The 23,216-nt window shown below is 48.9% G+C and overlaps 1 protein-coding gene across 5 annotated transcripts in view; it reads left to right on the top strand.

Moving 5' to 3' along the window:
- MAG (myelin associated glycoprotein) overlaps positions 1-23,216 on the top strand; it is a 94,913-nt gene that overhangs the window by 18,824 nt on the left and 52,873 nt on the right. The window contains exon 1 of one of the 5 annotated variants that reach the window (XM_072155038.1): positions 20,350-22,207. The exons of the other annotated variants lie outside the window; for them this stretch is intronic. The gene's annotated coding sequence lies outside the window, so the exon portion shown is untranslated. Of the gene's footprint in view, positions 1-20,349; positions 22,208-23,216 lie in introns of those variants that run through there. 5 annotated transcript variants of the gene reach the window in all.

The raw sequence follows: 23,216 nt of genomic DNA, 5'->3' as shown, positions 1-23,216 counted from the left end.
CTACCAGGATCCCCCCCATCACCATTCACCACCCCCACATTCACCACACTATGTACATTACTGCCTCGCTTCCTTGCATCACTGCCTCGCTTCCTTGCATCACTCACACCAGCTGGGCCAGGAGGACCTGGGGTTGCCTCGGCGTCACTGGGCACTAGGGGTAGAGCCACCTCCATAGCTGATACAGCCTGAGAAGAGGCAGCTCCAACCCCGATCTTACTTGTGCCCTCTGCCTCATTGGCATTAACCCCTTGTTGTCCCACAGTTTTTCTAAGGTTTGAGCATCGCTGCTCGCTGGTTGAAAGAGGCCGCTTGTCCTTATTGACTCCGGACAGTCTCTTATGGTCATCTCCAGGGTCAGATGCACCGATACAAAATAAAACTTTTCCTGCGCCCTTTCCCACAGGCTGCACAGGACGCTTGGGAGGCGCCGCACCACAAGCCCCAGCAGCCCCATCACACTGCCGCTGCTCACCGGAGCTAGATGCAGCCACAGCGCTAGGGGCCACAGGAGCCACCGCCACTGCCCCTGGCACCGGGCCACCCCCCCTCCCACTGGGGGGCAGCGCACAGTACCAGGACCTGCTGGATCGCCCTCACTGTCCGGCCTTTCGGCCGATGCCTTCCCTGCACCATCCTTGCTACTACAAACAAGGCTGGTGCTCTGCGCCATGATGGAACGTGGCTTTGCAATCTCCCCGCACCCTTGCACCGAGTCCACTGCAGGATTCGTGCTGGGCTGGGTAACGGGGCCTACACGACAGGCTGGCACTGCTACCTGCCTGGAGGAAACAGGGAGAGGACGAAACACCAGATTCACCTCCTGAGACGCCTTGGTCTTCTTGGCTCTCTTCTTTCTCTTTAGGTCGTCATCTGGCATATCATCGCTGAAGGAGAAGTTCTGGAGGTGAACTGGGGACTCAAGCTGACGGATCTGAGCCATTAGCGCCCCTCCCTGGCCGCTGTCATCACTTTCCTCCTCCAGGTTGGCAGAGCCGCAGCCTGATGGTAATGGCGCTTGCTCCGCAGGCAGCCTGTCGTGCGAGGCCTGCTGGTGTTGGTGCAGGCCACCAGACGGACACGGCAGGTCTTCCTCATCCTCCTCATCATCGCCATCATCCGCCTGGATCTGAAGCCCCTTCAGCTTTCTTAACTGCTCCTGGCGCATGTCATCAAATCTGGCATCGTTCTCCAACTTTTCCCTGAACGGACCGCTGTGCTCCCGGATCAACCGTCGTTTTTCCTGCAGAGCGGTGACCTCGGCTTTAAGTCTGTCTATGGTGTTAAGAAGATCAGACTTTTTCTTTCTCTGTGTAGCCACCCCCGCTAGGGCCAAGGTCTCGCGTATCTCCTCCTGGAGCCTATTCATCGCCTTGCCAGCTTCCTCGTACTCACGGAGGTGCTCAGCAATCCGGGAGCCATAGATGGTAGCAGACTCCCGGGCCTTTAGATGTCCCCATGCTTTTTGCACACCTCCGTGAGCACCCAGCTTTCCAGCTGAACCACCCAACTTTCCCGCACAGTCACTCAGCTTTCCAGGAGGAGCACTCAGGCTGATGTTACTTGCCTTGATCTTCTGTGAACCGGAGACCTTGCGGCTTCCCTGGGTCTTGGGGGTGGCAGCCGAGGTCACATCGCTGCGTCCTTGGGTTCGGGCAGATCTTCTCACCCCCTCCATGTTGGCCGGTATCTGGCTTCTCCTGCCCCCCGCCGGCCTGGTCCGGGAGGCAGAAGCCTGGGATTTTCCTGCAGGATTCATCCCACAGAACCCACTCCCTCCCTGGGGAGGAGAGAGCAGGCCTGGGTGGATTGATCTTCCACCAGGTAGTGCAGGAGCTCAGCAGCACACAACCACACCCTTCAGTAGCACACAGCAGAATGAGATTGCACGCACTATTCTGCTGCTGGTGCAGTCACTGTACATACATGACATTACTTATCCTGTACTGATCCTGAGTTACATCCTGTATTATACTCCAGAGCTGCACTCACTATTCTGCTGCTGGTGCAGTCACTGTACATACATGACATTACTTATCCTGTACTGATCCTGAGTTACATCCTGTATTATACCCCAGAGCTGCACTCACTATTCTGCTGGTGCAGTCACTGTGTACATACATGACATTACTTATCCTGTACTGATCCTGAGTTACATCCTGTATTATACCCCAGAGCTGCACTCACTATTCTGCTGCTGGTGCAGTCACTGTGTACATACATGACATTACTTATCCTGCACTGATCCTGAGTTACATCCTGTATTATACCCCAGAGCTGCACTCACTATTCTGCTGCTGGTGCAGTCACTGTGTACATACATGACATTACTTATCCTGTACTGATCCTGAGTTACATCCTGTATTATACCCCAGAGCTGCACTCACTATTCTGCTGCTGGTGCAGTCACTGTGTACATACATGACATTACTTATCCTGTACTGATCCTGAGTTACATCCTGTATTATACTCCAGAGCTGCACTCACTATTGTGCTGCTGGTGCAGTCACTGTGCACATACATGGCATTACTTATCCTGTACTGATCCTGAGTTACATCCTGTATTATACTCCAGAGCCCCACTTTTCCTTATATATTTTCTGTTTGTTTTCTTGTGATAGAAATTCACCTGTGACCGGGAGGGAAGTATTAGTTTTATCTTGGGCCGGGCAAATACGGTTCACAAATCATTAACTATTGAGCACACATGAGAATTAGTAAGTTGCACCCCTCGCCATGTGTATATATATATATATATATATATGTAGTATAGTTATTAATATAAAATTATATATATGAAACACCTTTGTTTATGTGATAAATAATATAAATAGCAAACAAAGTTATAATTTTGTTGTATATTTAGTAACAATAAAATACAAGTGATAATTTCAGGTTAATTTGTTGCAGGTCATTTCAGCTCCACTGCTGCCACCTGGTGGTGAAATTGTATCCAACTTTTGGGATCAGTGATTGTGTTTAAAGGAACACTCCAGCAAACACTAATTCATTGAATAATACATGGTGCAGGGCCTGGAGGGAGGAGCAGGACTCATTTCCTTTGTATTCTAGAACCTGGAGTCCTGCACAAGGTATAATTTAATGTTTCAGCAGTGACTGGAGTGTTCCCTTAATTATAATTTTCAAGGGCATGGAGGGACATCAGGATAAGAACACCCCTTTAAATGTGAATGTTGTCAACAGCAATGGTTCTATAGTTGACCACAAGGAGGCGCTCATGTGTGTGGCAATCATCACAGGAGACAATAGGGGGCGATGCTGCTTCGGAACTCCCTTTACTGGTCTATGGAGTACCATGCAGCACCCAGATACAGTGTGACCCGGATATATTGTGACCCGGATATATTGTGACCCGGTTATATTGTGACCCGGAAATATTGTGACCCGGTTATAGTCTGACCCGATCATCCTCCTCTTCTTTGGATTCTCTTCAGAACAGCAACAGTTGACAGAAAGCTCCCACAATGCTCTGCTCTGTCATTATGGAATTCTTGACGCAGCTTTAGCAGTGAATGGAGAAGAAATACAAATTTTGCACACTCGATGTTTTACTGTTAGACTCTCGTGCAGCTCATCTCTCAGTATAGACAGAAAAGCAGCAATCAGGGGGATGAAGGGTCCCCAAATTCTGCTGCGGCAATGGGGAGCTAACGGATATTTGGATTCAGCTTTTGGGGTGATTGGAGAAAAAAAACACAACTTTTTGGCATACAAAGTTCACAGCTTTTTTCCATCTGTTTAGGTCAGTGTCTCAGCACTTATATGGATTTGTTTCACAGCATTTTCTCTATTCCCAGTCAAAAATGTATACTTGTTGCAATAATTTGCTCCTCCCCTTTGTCAAACAGCTTAGCGCTTACCATGGTCACTTGTCACCAGGATCAGATACAGTGAATCAGTACCATACACCAAGTTTTCAAAATGCTTCATGGCAATAGAAATCTAGTGGAATTCTCGATGCAGCTTTAGCTGTGAATGGAGAAGAAAACACAGTTTTGCACTAAAATGTTCAGATATTTGTTTCCTTTTGTTTTTCTTTTTGTCTGATGTTTAATAAAATATCACAGTATTTTCTCTATCCACATCAAGAAATGCATCAAAAACCATTGATTGCCCTTAGAAACAGGAATGTGGCTCCACCCATTTGTCAGATAAGTGATCTAATAGTGTAGCTGTCACCTGGACTGGCTCTAGAACATTGATTGGGGTCACAAAGTTTGTCATATGAATTGCTCTTTAGTATTGGAAATCTTGAAGAATTCTGGATGCTGCTTTAGCTGTGACTGGAGAAGAAAACACAAATTTATATTTTTATATTTTCTTACAGTTTTTCTTACAGTCTTACAATTCACATTTTGTCTATTCACATACATTTTGGAAATCTATCTAATACTTTGCTAGTTGTGCTCAGAAACAATGTTCTAGCCCCTCCCCTTTGTCAAACATGTGACCTAACAGCTTAACACTTTACTTTCTTGCTGTCACATACTTCAGTGCAGTAATAGGGAACACATAGTTCCCACCATGTACAGTTTCAAGTCATAGGAGAAGAGCAGAATCCTTGGTGCAGCTTTGGCTGTGATTGGAGTAGAATGTATTAATAACCAGTACAAGTAAAACTTGGATCTTGTAAAGTTTCTGAACATTTGATGCTGAATTTAGCTCTGGGATGTTGCTGTGGAGTTCCCCTTTAAGTGTTAACTATCCCGGTTTCTGAGATTTGGGGCTTGTTGCCCCCCCAGGGAGGGATCTAACAATGCAGAATAATGATCCGGTGGTGCACAGTGATCCTTTGTGCGTGCGGCCTGTGTCACGCTTGTTTTCCATGCGTGTAGGTGTGACGTGTGCTGGGAATGCTTATCAGGAATGCAGGGAATGCGGCCCCTATTCTAACGCCGCGGCCGGACACCGCACAGCGCACACAGCGACGCGTCCACCATTGTCCGGAGACACAATATTTGTGGGGTTTCCAAGGGGGGGCGTCATTTTGTCAATGACCCCCCCGAACCTGTGGGTCACACAATGACACGAGTGTAGGGTGGGAGGCGAGGACACAAGACCACGTTGTATCCGATTTTCCATGGATTCTTCAGAAACCAAGCATAGAAATTACGGATTCTGTCACCACCATAGATCGGTCACCAAACTTTCTATTCCCCAGTCGACCTCAAAAGCCAAATTTTCCTTATTTCCCAGATGAACCCATCAGAGCCAAGCTTTCACTTGTTAAACTCTTATGGTGAACCATAAGCTGAGCTGTGATTGGTTGTTATGGGAACAAAGACACTTCTGGAAATGGTAATGGCAGCCATATTGGTTGTCACTCAGCTTTCCCAGATTCTGCTATATCTAGGAAGTTGCTAAACATTAAAACTGTTTTCTAGCCAAAAGTTATTGAAAGGAAAGGAAAGGAAAGACCCCCTAATACATACAGACCCCCAGTCAGCCTCTTATGTATTTGTCTAGATGTCCTCAATATGTACTGATTGGGTGAGCCTGGTCCAATCTGTGTCTGGGGTCCCTATAGAGGGGGCACTATATATGGGGGCATAATGGAGGGGGCATTGCAAAAGGAGGCAATATATATGGAGGCATAAGGAGAGGGGGAACTATATATATGGGGGCATTATAAAGGGGGAAATAAGGATAAGGGGCATTGTAAAAGGAGGAACTATATATGGGGGCATAAGGAGAGGGGGCATATATATGGGGGCATTATGAAGGGAGGCATAATCAAAGGGACATTATGAATGGGGGGCATAATAAGAGGAGGTATTATAAAGGGGGACATAATGAGAGGGGGCATTGTAAAAGGAGGCACTATATATGGGGGCATAAGGAGAGGGGGAACTATATATATGGGGGCATTATAAAGGGGGAAATAAGGATAAGGGGCATTGTAAAAGGAGGCACTATATATGGGGGCATAAGGAGAGGGGGCATATATATGGGGGCATTATGAAGGGAGGCATAATCAAAGGGACATTATGAATGGGGGGCATAATAAGAGGAGGTATTATAAAGGGGGACATAATGAGAGGGGGCATTGTAAAAGGAGGCACTATATATGGGGGCATAAGGAGAGGGGGAACTATATATGGGGGCATAAGGAGAGGGGGCATATATATGGGGGCATTATGAAGGGAGGCATAATCAAAGGGACATTATGAATGGGGGGCATAATAAGAGGAGATATTATAAAGGGGGACATAATGAGAGGGGGCATTGTAAAAGGAGGCACTATATATGGGGGCATAAGGAGAGGGGGAACTATATATGGGGGCATAAGGAGAGGGGGCATATATATGGGGGCATTATGAAGGGAGTCATAATCAAAGGGACATTATGAATGGGGGGCATAATAAGAGGAGGTATTATAAAGGGGGACATAATGAGAGGGGGCATTGTAAAAGGAGGCACTATATATGGGGGCATAAGGAGAGGGGGAACTATATATGGGGGCATAAGGAGAGGGGGCATATATATGGGGGCATTATGAAGGGAGTCATAATCAAAGGGACATTATGAATGGGGGGCATAATAAGAGGAGGTATTATAAAGGGGGACATAATGAGAGGGGGCATTGTAAAAGGAGGCACTATATATGGGGGCATAAGGAGAGGGGGAACTATATATGGGGGCATAAGGAGAGGGGGCATATATATGGGGGCATTATGAAGGGAGGCATAATCAAAGGGACATTATGAATGGGGGGCATAATAAGAGGAGATATTATAAAGGGGGACATAATGAGAGGGGGCATTGTAAAAGGAGGCACTATATATGGGGGCATAAGGAGAGGGGGAACTATATATGGGGGCATAAGGAGAGGGGGCATATATATGGGGGCATTATGAAGGGAGGCATAATCAAAGGGACATTATGAATGGGGGGCATAATAAGAGGAGATATTATAAAGGGGGACATAATGAGAGGGGGCATTGTAAAAGGAGGCACTATATATGGGGGCATAAGGAGAGGGGGCATCATAAAAGGGGCCATAATGAAAGTGACTTAATGAATAGGGGCATAATAAGAGGGGGTATTTTGAAGGGGGACAAAATGAGAGGGGGCATTAGGTATTTGATAGACCTAAGTACATTATACAAGCCCCGCCCTCTGAAACCACTCCCCTTTCTCTTGTGGCCCACCCCTGCTCTAAATTCAAATTGCAATCACACACCCTAAAAAAAGCAGACCTAAATACATTTGGAACGTTCCCTCTTAACACAGAACCTAGAACAAACCCCTTATAAGGCACAGAGGGGCTTCTGTAACACTCCCAGGAGCCCTCCAGGCTCATTAGCATAATTATAAAAGTTGATTTTAGAAGGAAGGAGTCCATGGATAACACATATAAGAATATTCCCACAGTCCCGGTGCCTGGATCTATGAGTAATGTCCCTGGTTTATCAGGATGGATTTTAATGTTAGATTTTCTTTAAGCCCCACCTCTATTGTACCCATTATTTCTAAGCCCCACCCCTAGTGTGCCAGTTATTTTCAAACCCCGCCCCTATTGTACCTGTTATTTTTTAAACCCCGCCCCTCTCTGCTCTTCTGGCAGAGATTTCTGAGTTTCTTAGCCTATATTAAAGGAAAAGTTTTGCAAAGTCTTTATCTTCTTGCTTCGTATTTTCAATTCCCTTCTGGGTCTGGTTTAAAAAATCTGCCTGAAAAATCTGAGAGTGTGAATTGAGCTCTATCCAGTTTTTATCTTTTTTTTCCTCAAAGCAAAGACTTGCGGCCAAAGATAGAGCGCGATCATCATGTGGGATGTAACATCACTAATTAAAGGGATCTTCACCGAAATAACACTGCGCCCTGTATGTCAGCGCTGGCACGGGGGTGACATGAGATCTGGATAGAATCCAGCACAGACTCCTCGGGAGAAGGGTGCGATGGTCTGCGGTGCAGAGGTCTCACCTAATTAACGGTTAATTAGGAGGGTCTCCACAGCGCGGCCTGTCAGCACCTCGTCGGACACGGCGGTCACATCGCCATGGTGACGGCTTTGGCGTATTTATTGCGTCTCTTTCCTTGGTAAACAGGCCGACATATTGTCCATCCCACTTGTTTCCAATTTTGGACGAATTATGTCAACACGAGGCGCCGAGAAAACAGAACGGGAGAGAATAATTGGCCGGTAACATCAGAAAATAAAGAAAAGGCGACAAAAATAGAAAATGATTGTGATCAGCAGAGAAAATATTACATGTTGTGTCACCCCCGGGGGTCAGGAAGGAAGTCACTGCCAGGACTGGCACAACAAACCAGCCCCCCCCCCGCCGTCCTACAAGAGCCACACACCCTCCTCCTGAAATACTCTGTGCTGCTGGTTATTACCCCCTCCTACAAGAGCCACACACTCTCCTCCTAAAATACTCTGTGCTGCTGGTTATCACCCCCTCCTACAAGAGCCACACACCCTCATCCTGAAATACTCTGTGCAGCTGGTTATCACCCCCTCCTACAAGAGCCACACACCCTCCTCCTGAAATACTCTGTGCTGCTGGTTATCACCCCCTCCTACAAGAGCCACACACCCTCCTCCTGAAATACTCTGTGCTGCTGGTTATCACCCCCTCCTACAAGAGCCACACACCCTCCTCCTGAAATACTCTGTGCTGCTGGTTATCACCCGCTCCTACAAGAGCCACACACCCTCCTCCTGAAATACTCTGTGCTGCTGGTTATCACCCCCCTCCTACAAGAGCCACACACCCTCCTCCTGAAATACTCTGTGCTGCTGGTTATCACCCCCTCCTACAAGAGCCACACACCCTCCTCCTGAAATACTCTGTGCTGCTGGTTATCACCCCTTCCTACAAGAGCCACACACCCTCCTCCTAAAATACTCTGTGCTGCTGTGTTATCACCCACCTCCTACAAGAGCCACACACCCTCCTCCTGAAATACTCTGTGCTGCTGGTTATCACCCCCTCCTACAAGAGCCACACACCCTCATCCTGAAATACTCTGTGCTGCTGGGTTAACAGCCCCTCCTACAAGAGCCACACACTCTCCTCCTGAAATACTCTGTGCTGCTGGGTTATCACCCCTTCCTACAAGAGCCACACACCCTCCTCCTAAAATACTCTGTGCTGCTGGTTATCACCCCTTCCTACAAGAGCCACACACCCTCCTCCTAAAATACTCTGTGCTGCTGGTTATCACCCACCTCCTACAAGAGCCACACACCCTCCTCCTGAAATACTCTGTGCTGCTGGTTATCACCCCGTCCTACAAGAGCCACACACCCTCATCCTGAAATACTCTGTGCTGCTGGGTTAACAGCCCCTCCTACAAGAGCCACACACCTTCCTCCTGAAATACTCTGTGCTGCTGGTTATCACCTCCTCCTACAAGAGCCACACACCTTCCTCCTGAAATACTCTGTGCTGCTGGTTATCACCCCCTCCTACAAGAGCCACACACTCTCCTCCTGAAATACTCTGTGCTGCTGGTTATCACCCCCTCCTACAAGAGCCACACACCCTCCTCCTGAAATACTCTGTGCTGCTGGTTATCACCCCCTCCTACAAGAGCCACACACCCTCCTCCTGAAATACTCTGTGCTGCTGGTTATCACCCCCTCCTACAAGAGCCACACACCCTCCTCCTGAAATACTCTGTGCTGCTGGTTATCACCCCCTCCTACAAGAGCCACACACCCTCCTCCTGAAATACTCTGTGCTGCTGGTTATCACCCCCTCCTACAAGAGCCACACACCCTCCTCCTGAAATACTCTGTGCTGCTGGTTATCACCCCCTCCTACAAGAGCCACACACTCTCCTCCTGAAATACTCTGTGCTGCTGGTTATCACCCACCTCCTACAAGAGCCACACACTCTCTTCCTGAAATACTCTGTGCTGCTTGTTATCACCTCCTCCTACAAGAGCCACACACCCTCCTCCTGAAATACTCTGTGCTGCTGGTTATCACCCCGTCCTACAAGAGCCACACACCCTCATCCTGAAATACTCTGTGCTGCTGGTTATCACCCCCTCCTACAAGAGCCACACACCCTCCTCCTGAAATACTCTGTGCTGCTGGTTATCACCCCCTCCTACAAGAGCCACACACCCTCATCCTGAAATACTCTGTGCTGCTGGGTTAACAGCCCCTCCTACAAGAGCCACACACCTTCCTCCTGAAATACTCTGTGCTGCTGGTTATCACCCCCTCCTACAAGAGCCACACACTCTCCTCCTGAAATATTCTGTGCTGCTGATTATCACCCCCTCCTACAAGAGCCACACACCCTCCTCCTGAAATACTCTGTGCTGCTGTGTTATCACCTCCTCCTACAAGAGCCACACACTCTCCTCCTGAAATACTCTGCGCTGCTGGTTACCACCCCCTCCTACAAGAGCCACACACCCTCCTCCTGAAATACTCTGCGCTGCTGGTTATCACCCCCACCCCTCCTACAAGAGCCACACACTCTCCTCCTGAAATACTCTGTGCTGCTGATTATCACCCCCTCCTACAAGAGCCACACACTCTCCTCCTGAAATACTCTGCGCTGCTGGTTATCAGCCCCTCCTACAAGAGCCACACACTCTCCTCCTGAAATACCCTGTGCTGCTGTGTTATCACCTCCTCCTACAAAAGCCACACACCCTCCTCCTGAAATACTCTGTGCTGCTGATTATCATCCCCTCCTACAAGAGCCACACACCCTCCTCCTGAAATACTCTGTGCTGCTGGTTATCACCCCCTCCAACAAGAGCCACACACCCTCCTCCTGAAATACTCTGTGCTGCTGGTTATCACCCCCTCCTACAAGAGCCACACACCCTCCTCCTGAAATACTCTGTGCTGCTGGTTATCACCCCCCTCCTACAAGAGACACACACCCTCCTCCTGAAATACTCTGTGCTTCTGGTTATCACCCCCCCCCTACAAGAGCCACACACTCTCCTTCTGAAATACTCTGTGCTGCTGGTTATCACCCCCTCCTACAAGAGCCACACACCCTCCTCCTGAAATATTCTGTGCTGCTGGCTATCACCCCCTCCTACAAGAGCCACACACTCTCCTCTTTAAATACTCTGTGCTGCTGGTTATCACCCCCCTCCTACAAGAGCCACACACTCTCCTTCTGAAATACTCTGTGCTGCTGGTTATCACCCCCTCCTACAAGAGCCACACACCCCCCTCCTGAAATACTCTGTGCTGCTGGTTATCACCTCCTCCTACAAGAGCCACACATCCTCCTCCTGAAATACTCTGTGCGGCTGGGTTATCACCCCCTCCTACAAGAGCCACACACACTCCTCCTGAAATACTCTGTGCTGCTGGTTATCACCCCCTCCTACAAGAGCCACACACCCTCCTCCTGAAATACTCTGTGCTGCTGGTTATCACCCCCTCCTACAAGAGTCACACACCCTCCTCCTGAAATACTCTGTGCGGCTGGGTTATCACCCCCTCCTACAAGAGCCACACACACTCCTCCTGAAATACTCTGTGCTGCTGGTTATCACCCCCTCCTACAAGAGCCACACACCCTCCTCCTGAAATACTCTGCGCTGCTGGTTATCACCCCCTCCTACAAGAGTCACACACCCTCCTCCTGAAATACTCTGTGCTGCTGTGTTATCACCCTCCTCCTACAAGAGCCACACACTCTCCTCCTGAAATACTCTGTGCTGCTGGTTATCACCCCCTCCTACAAGAGCCACACACCCTCCTCCTGAAATAATCTGTGCTGCTGGTTATCACCCCCTCCTACAAGAGCCACACACCCTCCTCCTGAAATACTCTGTGCTGCTAGTTATCACCCCCTCCTACAAGAGCCACACACCCTCCTCCTGAAATACTCTGTGCTGCTGGTTATCACCCCCTCCTACAAGAGCCACACACCCTCCTCCTTAAATACTCTGTACTGCTGGTTATCACCCCCTCCTACAAGAGCCACACACCCTCCTTCTGAAATACTCTGTGCTGCTGGTTATCACCCCCTCCTACAAGAGCCACACCCCCCCCCTCCTGAAATACTCTGTGCTGCTCGTTATCACCCCCTCCTACAAGAGCCACACACCTTCCTCCTGAAATACTCTGTGCTGCTGGTTATCACCTCCTCCTACAAGAGCCACACATCCTCCTCCTGAAATACTCTGTGCGGCTGGGTTATCACCCCCTCCTACAAGAGCCACACACACTCCTCCTGAAATACTCTGTGCTGCTGGTTATCACCCCCTCCTACAAGAGCCACACACCCTCCTCCTGAAATACTCTGTGCTGCTGGTTATCACCCCCTCCTACAAGAGTCACACACCCTCCTCCTGAAATACTCTGTGCGGCTGGGTTATCACCCCCTCCTACAAGAGCCACACACACTCCTCCTGAAATACTCTGTGCTGCTGGTTATCACCCCCTCCTACAAGAGCCACACACCCTCCTCCTGAAATACTCTGCGCTGCTGGTTATCACCCCCTCCTACAAGAGTCACACACCCTCCTCCTGAAATACTCTGTGCTGCTGTGTTATCACCCTCCTCCTACAAGAGCCACACACACTCTCCTCCTGAAATACTCTGTGCTGCTGGTTATCACCCCCTCCTACAAGAGCCACACACCCTCCTCCTGAAATACTCTGTGCTGCTGTGTTATCACCCCCTCCTACAAGAGCCACACACCCTCCTCCTGAAATACTCTGTGCTGCTAGTTATCACCCTCCTCCTACAAGAGCCACACACCCTCCTCCTGAAATACTCTGTGCTGCTGATTATCACCCCCTCCTACAAGAGCCACACACCCTCCTCCTGAAATACTCTGTGCTGCTAGTTATCACCCTCCTCCTACAAGAGCCACACACCCTTCTCCTGAAATACTCTGTGCTGCTGGTTATCACCCCCTCCTACAAGAGCCACACACCCTCCTCCTTAAATACTCTGTACTGCTGGTTATCACCCCCTCCTACAAGAGCCACACACCCTCCTCCTGAAATACTCTGTGCTGCTGGTTATCACCCCCTCCTACAAGAGCCACACACTCTCCTCCTGAAATACTCTGTGCTGCTTGTTATCACCCCCTCCTACAAGAGCCACACACCCTCCTCCTGAAATACTCTGTGCTGCTGGTTATCACCCCTTCCTACAAGAGCCACACACCCTCCTCCTAAAATACTCTGTGCTGCTGTGTTATCACCCACCTCCTACAAGAGCCACACACCCTCCTCCTGAAATACTCTGTGCTGCTGGTTATCACCCCCTCCTACAAGAGCCACACACCCTCATCCTGAAATACTCTGTGCTGCTGGGTTAACAGCCCCTCCTACAAGAGCCACACACTCTCCTCCTGAAATACTCTGTGCTGCTGGGTTATCACCCCTTCCTACAAGAGCCACACACCCTCCTCCTAAAATACTCTGTGCTGCTGGTTATCACCCCCCTCCTACAAGAGCCACACACCCTCCTCCTGAAATACTCTGTGCTGCTGGTTATCACCCCCTCCTACAAGAGCCACACACCCTCCTCCTGAAATACTCTGTGCTGCTGGTTATCACCCCCTCCTACAAGAGCCACACACCCTCCTCCTGAAATACTCTGTGCTGCTGGTTATCACCCCTTCCTACAAGAGCCACACACCCTCCTCCTAAAATACTCTGTGCTGCTGTGTTATCACCCCCTCCTACAAGAGCCACACACCCTCCTCCTGAAATACTCTGTGCTGCTGGTTATCACCCCCTCCTACAAGAGCCACACACCCTCATCCTGAAATACTCTGTGCTGCTGGGTTAACAGCCCCTCCTACAAGAGCCACACACTCTCCTCCTGAAATACTCTGTGCTGCTGGGTTATCACCCCTTCCTACAAGAGCCACACACCCTCCTCCTAAAATACTCTGTGCTGCTGGTTATCACCCACCTCCTACAAGAGCCACACACTCTCCTCCTGAAATACTCTGTGTTGCTTGTTATCACCTCCTCCTACAAGAGCCACACACCCTCCTCCTGAAATACTCTGTGCTGCTGGTTATCACCCCGTCCTACAAGAGCCACACACCCTCATCCTGAAATACTCTGTGCTGCTGGTTATCACCCCCTCCTACAAGAGCCACACACCCTCCTCCTGAAATACTCTGTGCTGCTGGTTATCACCCCCTCCTACAAGAGCCACACACCCTCATCCTGAAATACTCTGTGCTGCTGGGTTAACAGCCCCTCCTACAAGAGCCACACACCTTCCTCCTGAAATACTCTGTGCTGCTGGTTATCACCCCCTCCTACAAGAGCCACACACCCTCCTCCTGAAATACTCTGTGCTGCTGGTTATCAGCCCCTCCTACAAGAGCCACACACTCTCCTCCTGAAATACCCTGTGCTGCTGTGTTATCACCTCCTCCTACAAGAGCCACACACCCTCCTCCTGAAATACTCTGTGCTGCTGATTATCACCCCCTCCTACAAGAGCCACACACCCTCCTCCTGAAATACTCTGTGCTGCTGGTTATCACCCCCTCCAACAAGAGCCACACACCCTCCTCCTGAAATACTCTGTGCTGCTGGTTATCACCCCCTCCTACAAGAGCCACACACCCTCCTCCTGAAATACTCTGTGCTGCTGGGTTAACAGCCCCTCCTACAAGAGCCACACACCTTCCTCCTGAAATACTCTGTGCTGCTGGTTATCACCCCCTCCTACAAGAGCCACACACCCTCCTCCTGAAATACTCTGTGCTGCTGGTTATCAGCCCCTCCTACAAGAGCCACACACTCTCCTCCTGAAATACCCTGTGCTGCTGTGTTATCACCTCCTCCTACAAGAGCCACACACCCTCCTCCTGAAATACTCTGTGCTGCTGATTATCACCCCCTCCTACAAGAGCCACACACCCTCCTCCTGAAATACTCTGTGCTGCTGGTTATCACCCCCTCCAACAAGAGCCACACACCCTCCTCCTGAAATACTCTGTGCTGCTGGTTATCACCCCCTCCTACAAGAGCCACACACCCTCCTCCTGAAATACTCTGTGCTGCTGGTTATCACCCCCCTCCTACAAGAGACACACACCCTCCTCCTGAAATACTCTGTGCTTCTGGTTATCACCCCCCCTACAAGAGCCACACACTCTCCTTCTGAAATACTCTGTGCTGCTGGTTATCACCCCCTCCTACAAGAGCCACACACCCTCCTCCTGAAAAATTCTGTGCTGCTGGCTATCACCCCCTCCTACAAGAGCCACACACCCCCCTCCTGAAATACTCCGTGCTGCTGGTTATCACCCCCTCCTACAAGAGCCACACACCTTCCTCCTGAAATACTCTGTGCTGCTGGTTATCACCTCCTCCTACAAGAGCCACACATCCTCCTCCTGAAATACTCTGTGCGGCTGGGTTATCACCCCCTCCTACAAGAGCCACACACACTCCTCCTGAAATACTCTGTGCTGCTGGTTATCACCCCCTCCTACAAGAGCCACACACCCTCCTCCTGAAATACTCTGTGCTGCTGGTTATCACCCCCTCCTACAAGAGTCACACACCCTCCTCCTGAAATACTCTGTGCGGCTGGGTTATCACCCCCTCCTACAAGAGCCACACACACTCCTCCTGAAATACTCTGTGCTGCTGGTTATCACCCCCTCCTACAAGAGCCACACACCCTCCTCCTGAAATACTCTGCGCTGCTGGTTATCACCCCCTCCTACAAGAGTCACACACCCTCCTCCTGAAATACTCTGTGCTGCTGTGTTATCACCCTCCTCCTACAAGAGCCACACACTCTCCTCCTGAAATACTCTGTGCTGCTGGTTATCACCCCCTCCGACAAGAGCCACACACCCTCCTCCTGAAATACTCTGTGCTGCTGTGTTATCACCCCCTCCTACAAGAGCCACACACCCTCCTCCTGAAATACTCTGTGCTGCTAGTTATCACCCCCTCCTACAAGAGCCACACACCCTCCTCCTGAAATACTCTGTGCTGCTGGTTATCACCCCCTCCTACAAGAGCCACACACCCTCCTCCTTAAATACTCTGTACTGCTGGTTATCACCCCCTCCTACAAGAGCCACACACCCTCCTCCTGAAATACTCTGTGCTGCTGGTTATCACCCCCTCCTACAAGAGCCACACACCCTCCTCCTGAAATACTCTGTGCTGCTGGTTATCACCCCCCTCCTACAAGAGCCACACACTCTCCTCCTGAAATACTCTGTGCTGCTGGTTATCACCCCCTTCTACAAGAACCACACACCCTCCTCCTGAAATACGCTGTGCTGCTGGTTATCACCCCTCTCCTACAAGAGCCACACACCCTCCTCCTGAAATACTCTGTGCTGCTGGTTATCACCCCCTCCTACAAGAGCCACACACTCTCCTCCTGAAATACTCTGTGCTGCTGGTTATCACCCCCTCCTACAAGAGCCACACACCCTCCTCCTGAAATACTCTGTGCTGCTGGTTATCACCCCCTCCTACAAGAGCCACACACCCTCCTCCTGAAATACTCTGTGCTGCTGGTTATCACCCCCTCCTACAAGAGACACACCCTCCTCCTGAAATACTCTGTGCTGCTGGTTATCACCCCCTCCTACAAGAGTCACACACCCTCCTCCTGAAATACTCTGTGCTGCTGGTTATCACCCCCTCCTACAAGAGCCACACACCCTCCTCCTGAAATACTCTGTGCTGCTGGTTATCACCCCCTCCTACAAGAGCCACACACCCTCCTCCTGAAATACTCTGTGCTGCTGGTTATCACCCCCTCCTACAAGAGCCACACACCCTCCTCCTGAAATACTCTGTGCTGCTGGTTATCACCCCCTCCTACAAGAGACACACCCTCCTCCTGAAATACTCTGTGCTGCTGGTTATCACCCCCTCCTACAAGAGCCACACACCCTCCTCCTGAAATACTCTGTGCTGCTGGTTATCACCCCCTCCTACAAGAGCCACACACCCTCCTCCTGAAATACTCTGTGCTGCTGTGTTATCACCCCCTCCTACGAGAGCCACACACCCTCCTCCTGAAATACTCTGTGCTGCTGCCACTATTTACCGCTAGTCTACATTTCTCTTCTCAAATAGTACCAGGATTTTGTTACCATCACACAAGATCTGTGCATGTATCTGAAACCCTCTGTGCTGCTGTGATTCGCTCCAATGTGTGATTTTCCATTAATAATCATCCCCCTTCTTTTATTATAACATTGTTTTTGCCCTCACATGATAAACCAGGACCCCCAGGACCCCCAGAATGACTGGAATGTAAAAAGGTGCATTGTCTATAGGTGTCCTGTATCTTCCACACGTTTAGACACATAAAACAAAACAGAAAGATGGAGGATTGTCCATTGTTACATTGTATCATTTCACTGCAGGAAAGTCTCCTATGCGGGTCCATCAGATAAAGTAGGAGTAGTAGTACTGTGCTGTGTCTATATAAGGGATAGGAGTAGTAGTCCTGTGCTGTGTCTATTTACAGGATAGGAGTAGTATTACTGTGCTGTGTCTATATAAAGGATAGGAGTAGTAGTCCTGTGCTGTGTCTATTTACAGGATAGGAGTAGTAGTACTGTGCTGTGTCTATATACAGGATATGAGTAGTAGTACTCTGTTGTGCCTATCTATACAGTTTAGGAGTAGTAGTACTGTGCACATATATACAGGATAGTAGTAGTAGTACTGTGCGGTGTCCATATATAAAGGATAGGAGTAGTAGTACTGTGTTGTGTACATATGTACAGGATAGGAGTAGTAGTACTGTGTTGTGTACATATGTACAGGATAGGAGTAGTAGTACTGTGCTGTGCCCATATATACAGGTAGACTTGGCTGGTCTCTGGCTGGCATACTGTTTCTGGGCTGGTGGCAATCAAAAGGGCACATAAAAGGGGCACTATCTGCCATATCTCGCCCAGTGACCCTTTTAATTGCCCCCAGAATTAATATGCCAGCCAGTGCCTCTTCCCTCCCCCACAAATAATATGTCACTGCTTTTTAAAATATTCATCTTTTCTCAGATAAAAGAGGCTGACGTTGGCTGTGGCGATGTACTGCCTCAAAGATCTTGATGGGAACACGCGGCTCAGTCTAGCTAGCGAGTTTACGCACCTGAGCTCTGCCTAGTTTCAGTGCGCATGCGGCTGAGCAGGTCACTGCGCACAGCTTTGTATGGCTCACTGTGCAGACGCAAGGTTTCCTGTGCGGAGCTGACGTCGGAAACGGAGAGCTGAGCAGAGGGAGGATGTGGGAGGAGGAAGAATTGAATATTGAGGAGCGGAGCCTGTGTGCTAATTACCCAACAAGTGCTGCTATGTGACATAAGGCTTCCCCCAGGGACTTGAGCAGGACATGCTGGCAGGGAGCCAAGTAAACTTCAGAAGAGCATAGTGCATGCACGCAGGGCAACTAAGGTCTGAATATAACATGTAATGTACTTAGCACTGCCTACTGGAATCTGTCACCACAGAAATTTTGCCCCCTGGTGACAGGTTCCCTTTAATGGAAACCTATCATCAAAATCCATCACAATAAATCAGATCCAGGAAACATGACTGTGTTAATCTCCTTATATTTGTTATCCATGGCCTCCTTCCTCCTAAAATCACCTATTAAAAATATGCTAAAGAATCAGAATAGTTCTGGGGTGGAGGGGGTGGGTGCATGTTACTTTAGCCCCTCTGTGCTGCAGGTTCACCTGCTGTTACCCAGTGCAGGAGCATTTCCCCCCCTCCCACTGTGTGTGATTACAGAAGAGGAAGGGGAAGTGCCGGAGGAAGCAGGGGAGAGTCAGACAGTGTAATAACCTGTAAACACCGACACCCCCTTGAGGAAGCGACGGCGAAACGTACGTTGGGGTGCTGTGGTGGTGGTCTGGTAACTTGAACCCTATTGGTAGGCACTTGTGGGCTATATTGTACCCTGCTTTGGGCATTGGTAATACTTTTACCACCTACTATTTGACTATCCTTCATGTGCCTGTTTGGAACACATTGGGGGTCATTTACTAAGGGCCCGATTCGCGTTTTCCCGACGTGTTACCCGAATATTTCCGATTTGCGCTGTTTCCCCCTGAATTGCCCCGCGCAATTGGCGCCGGCATGCACGCGACGGAAATCGGGGGGCTTGGCCGAACGAAAACCCGACGGATTCGGAAAAACCGCCGCATTAAAAAAAAAAAATCTGTCGCTTCACTCAGCCCGGCCCAGAGAACTTCAGCGCGTTCCGATGCTCTTCAGCGCAGCAGCGCCACCTGGTGGACGGCGGAGGAACTACCTTAATAAATCCCGGTCGGACCCGAATCCAGTGCAGAGAACGCGCCGCTGGATCGCGAATGGACCGGGTAAGTAAATCTGCCCCATTGTTTCTATTACTTTTGACCACCACCCTTCTGTTTTGTTGTTCCTGTGGTTTTAATCATGTTTTTATTATATTTTTGGAGTGTCAATTTGTTGTACAATAAAGTTTGATTTGTTTTTATAATAATATGGTATTTGTATATTGATAGTGGTAAACTACTTAGATCCTATATACTGCCTTTTGGTAGTAATAACCTGTAAAGCCAGATCACAGAGACAGGTTAGCCCCTCATTAGCATAATTTTAAAAGTTGCTTTTAGTGTGAAGGAGGCCGTGGATAACACAAAAAAGAAGATTAACACAGTCACGGTTCCTGGATCTATAAGTAAGAATACAATAGGTATAGGTGTTAGGGGTTCACTTACTTTGTAAGATGTGTAATCCTTATAATTTTAAGTTGCTACTGTTGTAAAATTTACTGATTGAAAAAAATATATATTTTCGGTCCTTCCAGATTTAGTGATATTATGATGACACGTGCATGTATGCTAAGACTATGTGGTATGGATTGACTCCGCGCTTGCTGGATTCATTTGGAGGGGCTTTGTGTATCATTTTTAGTGCAGATCACATTTTTAGCCTTGAACCAAAATTTTGATGTAATTTGTGTTGAAAAGAAAAACAGCCGAAAGGCGTCTGAGCAGAATAACGAGAATGTGACATATAACAGATAATAGGGTTATAGGGGTTCCCAGGATTCTTCATGTCATTATTTGGTTTTGTTTTGGTTTTGTTTCCAAAATGTGAAAAACGACTTGAAAAAAATGTCTATAAGCCACTGGCACCGAAAGGGTTAACACAATGTTATACGATTGGGAAAAGAAATGGTTGAATAGGAAACGAGACAGATTGTGACTTGACTGTTTTGGGATAACGTGCTGAGCAGTGGGGGAGATGTTGTCACAATGTATCCCCTTGTATCAGGGTGTAACATGTTGATGGGGTCAGAGCTCGCTGCCCTTCCTATGTAATGTGAGTGATGCTGATCTCGCCGGCTGCCAGGACCCGCACAGATTGTCCTCCCACCTACACACCTACACAGAGGCAGACAGACACCAGCTGAACACTTAGGAACATGTAATGTGCCATCTTCATACACTTGGTTCCTCACCAGCTCACAGAGAGGGCGTTCTACGCTCCGGGCTCAAAGGAATTTCTGTGTGGGATCAAGCGGCGATGAAAATGTAGAGAAAGTGCATTTCAAAACTCCTACTAGAAAACCTTCCCCGGCTCATTGTCCTTGTCACCGAGAAGACTCTGGATCATCGTCATCATCATCAGAGAGAAGACTGTACCCGGCTGTCCTAGAGGAGACTGTGTCCAGGTCATTGTCCTCATCCCAGAAGATACTGTACCCGGCTGTCCTAGAGGAGACCGTGCCGGGTCATTGTCCTTATCCTAGAAGATACTGTGCCCGGCTGTCCTAGAGGAGACCGTGCCGGGTCATTGTCCTTATCCTAGAAGATACTGTGCCCGGCTGTCCTAGAGGAGACCGTGCCCAGGTCATTGTCCTTATCCCAGAAGAGACCGTGCCTGGTTATCTTAGTGGAGACTGTGCCCGGGTCATTGTCCTTATCCTAGAAGAGACCGTACCCGGCTGTCCTAGAGGAGTCTGTGCCCAGGTCATTGTCCTTATCCCAGAAGAGACCGTGCCTGGTTATCTTAGTGGAGACTGTGCCCAGGTCATTGTCATTGTCACTGAGAAGACTCTGGTTCATCGTCATCATCATCCCAAAGCAGACTGTGCCCGGCTGTCCTGGAGGAGACCGTGCCCAGGTCATTGTCCTTATCCTAGAAGAGACCGTGCCCAGCTGTCCTAGAGGAGTCTGTGCCTGGGTCATTGCCCTTATCCCAGAAGAGACTGTGCCCGGCTGTCCTAGAGGAGTCTGTGCCTGGGTCATTGCCCTTATCCCAGAAGAGACTGTGCCCGGCTGACTATCACTGTCCTAGGGGAGACTGTGTCTGAGTTATTGTCTTTATCTCAGAGGTGTCTATGCCCAGTTCACTGTCACTATATAAGAGGAGACTGTGCCCAGGTCATCATCCTTATCCCAGAGTATTCTGTGCCCGGGTCATCATCATCATCTGAGAGGAGACTGTGCCCAGGTCATCATCCTTATCCCAGAGTATTCTGTGCCCGGGTCATCATCCTTACCCCAGAGGAGACTGTGCCCGGGTCATCATCCTTACCCCAGAGTATTCTGTGCCCGGGTCATCATCCTTATCCCAGAGTATTCTGTGCCCGGGTCATCATCCTCATCTCAGAAGAGACGGTTTCTAGCTCACTATCCTAGAGGTGACCGTGCCCAGATCATAGTCTTTTTCCCAGAGAAGACTGTGCCCAGGTCTGAGAGGAGACTGTGCCCGGCTGACTGATATCATCCTAGAGAAGACTGTGCCAGGTCAGTGACCTTTTTCCAGGGAAAACGTTGCCCAGATCATCGTCCTCATCTGAGGGAAAAGTTCCTGGCGTATCATCATCACTGCAGGAATCTAATTATCACCATTCCTCCAAAAAAATTGTGCCCCTCTCTGTCACCAGCCTAGACTCTGTCTCGGATAATAGTCACTATCCCACAGTTTGTTCTCTCTCTCCAAGAAAAGACTGTGCCCATTTCTTACTGAATAAGACTACGTCTAGTAAACTGGTATTATTTGGGATCAGACAGCGCCTGAAGAAGAAAATACCCAGGTCATTGGTATCATTCTGGAGAAGACCCTGCCCTGAATAGTCAGATTTTTCGTGACAGTATCTGGCATCACTCACAGGGTGACCCTGTCATCAGTTTGAAGAACTTTCTCTAGGACCTATTACCTGTGCCAGGGTGGCTCGGTGCATAGGGGTTGGCATCTTAGGTGCACTACAGGGAGGTGAGTGGATTTCTTTGAAGAGTACAGTTATTTTTACTTATTATTCTTTACATAAATCTAATTTATTTTACTGTTTTTACAATATTTGCCGCAAAATATTATCATGAATCGTCTTATTTGTGGATGATGCCAGTGACAAGAAACTATAATTTCACCAAGTACATTGCTTCGGGGGAACAATGTGTATGGAGATATTATACTAATAATAATCTAATGGATTAACCTGACTGTAATAACCTGAATAACTCTGCATGTGATAGGGCGGGTGATAGGGCGTGTGATAGGGCGGGTGATAGGGCGTGTGATAGGGCGTGTGATGGGGCGGGTGATAGGGCGTGTGATAGGGCGTGTGATAGGGTGGGTGATAGGGCGGGTGATAGGGCATGTACTGTGATGAGGGGCATGAGCTGCAGTTGAAGTTGCCCTGTTACCCATCCCTATAGGGGTTGTGATCCTACACGCCCCCTATTGTGGTGGAGCTTGCACACAAGCCCAAATATGCTGCCACCCTTCTCTTCAGCACTGGACAGTGCCTTGGGGCTGGTCCAGGACTTAGGGGGCGGGGGAACGGGTTACATTTCCTCCTTTTTATCACTAAAGAAAACGTTAGCGAACTCCTGAGCTTAGCATCGGACGCTTTCTATTGGTTAGAATGTTTACATAACAGTAAATATTCTGACTTGCAACATTGTAGCAACGTGTGTACAAGTTATAACAAAATAACTGGAAAGGGGTGGGGCCCCAATTAAGGAGTCATAAAACTCTTAAGGCAGGGGTACCCAGGAATCCTGACCATCACTATATCCTTTTTTCTTCTACGCAGTTAAGGGAAGCCACTAAATTTTAACCTTAAAGGGATGTGTCAGATTTTAATGCAGCCAGTGTTAGTTTTTGGCTCCAGGGAGATGTCTTATCATTGTGTATATTGTTAGTAGCAACAGGAAAGTGAAATATAGATTTATATTACAGAATTGCAACTTCTCTAAGTGCAATTATCATGTGTCCTCAC

This window comes from Engystomops pustulosus, chromosome 6 (assembly GCF_040894005.1).
Source record: "Engystomops pustulosus chromosome 6, aEngPut4.maternal, whole genome shotgun sequence".
In the NCBI taxonomy this organism is placed as follows: Eukaryota; Metazoa; Chordata; class Amphibia; order Anura; family Leptodactylidae; genus Engystomops; species Engystomops pustulosus.
This window is presented reverse-complemented; position numbering and strand designations above follow the sequence as displayed.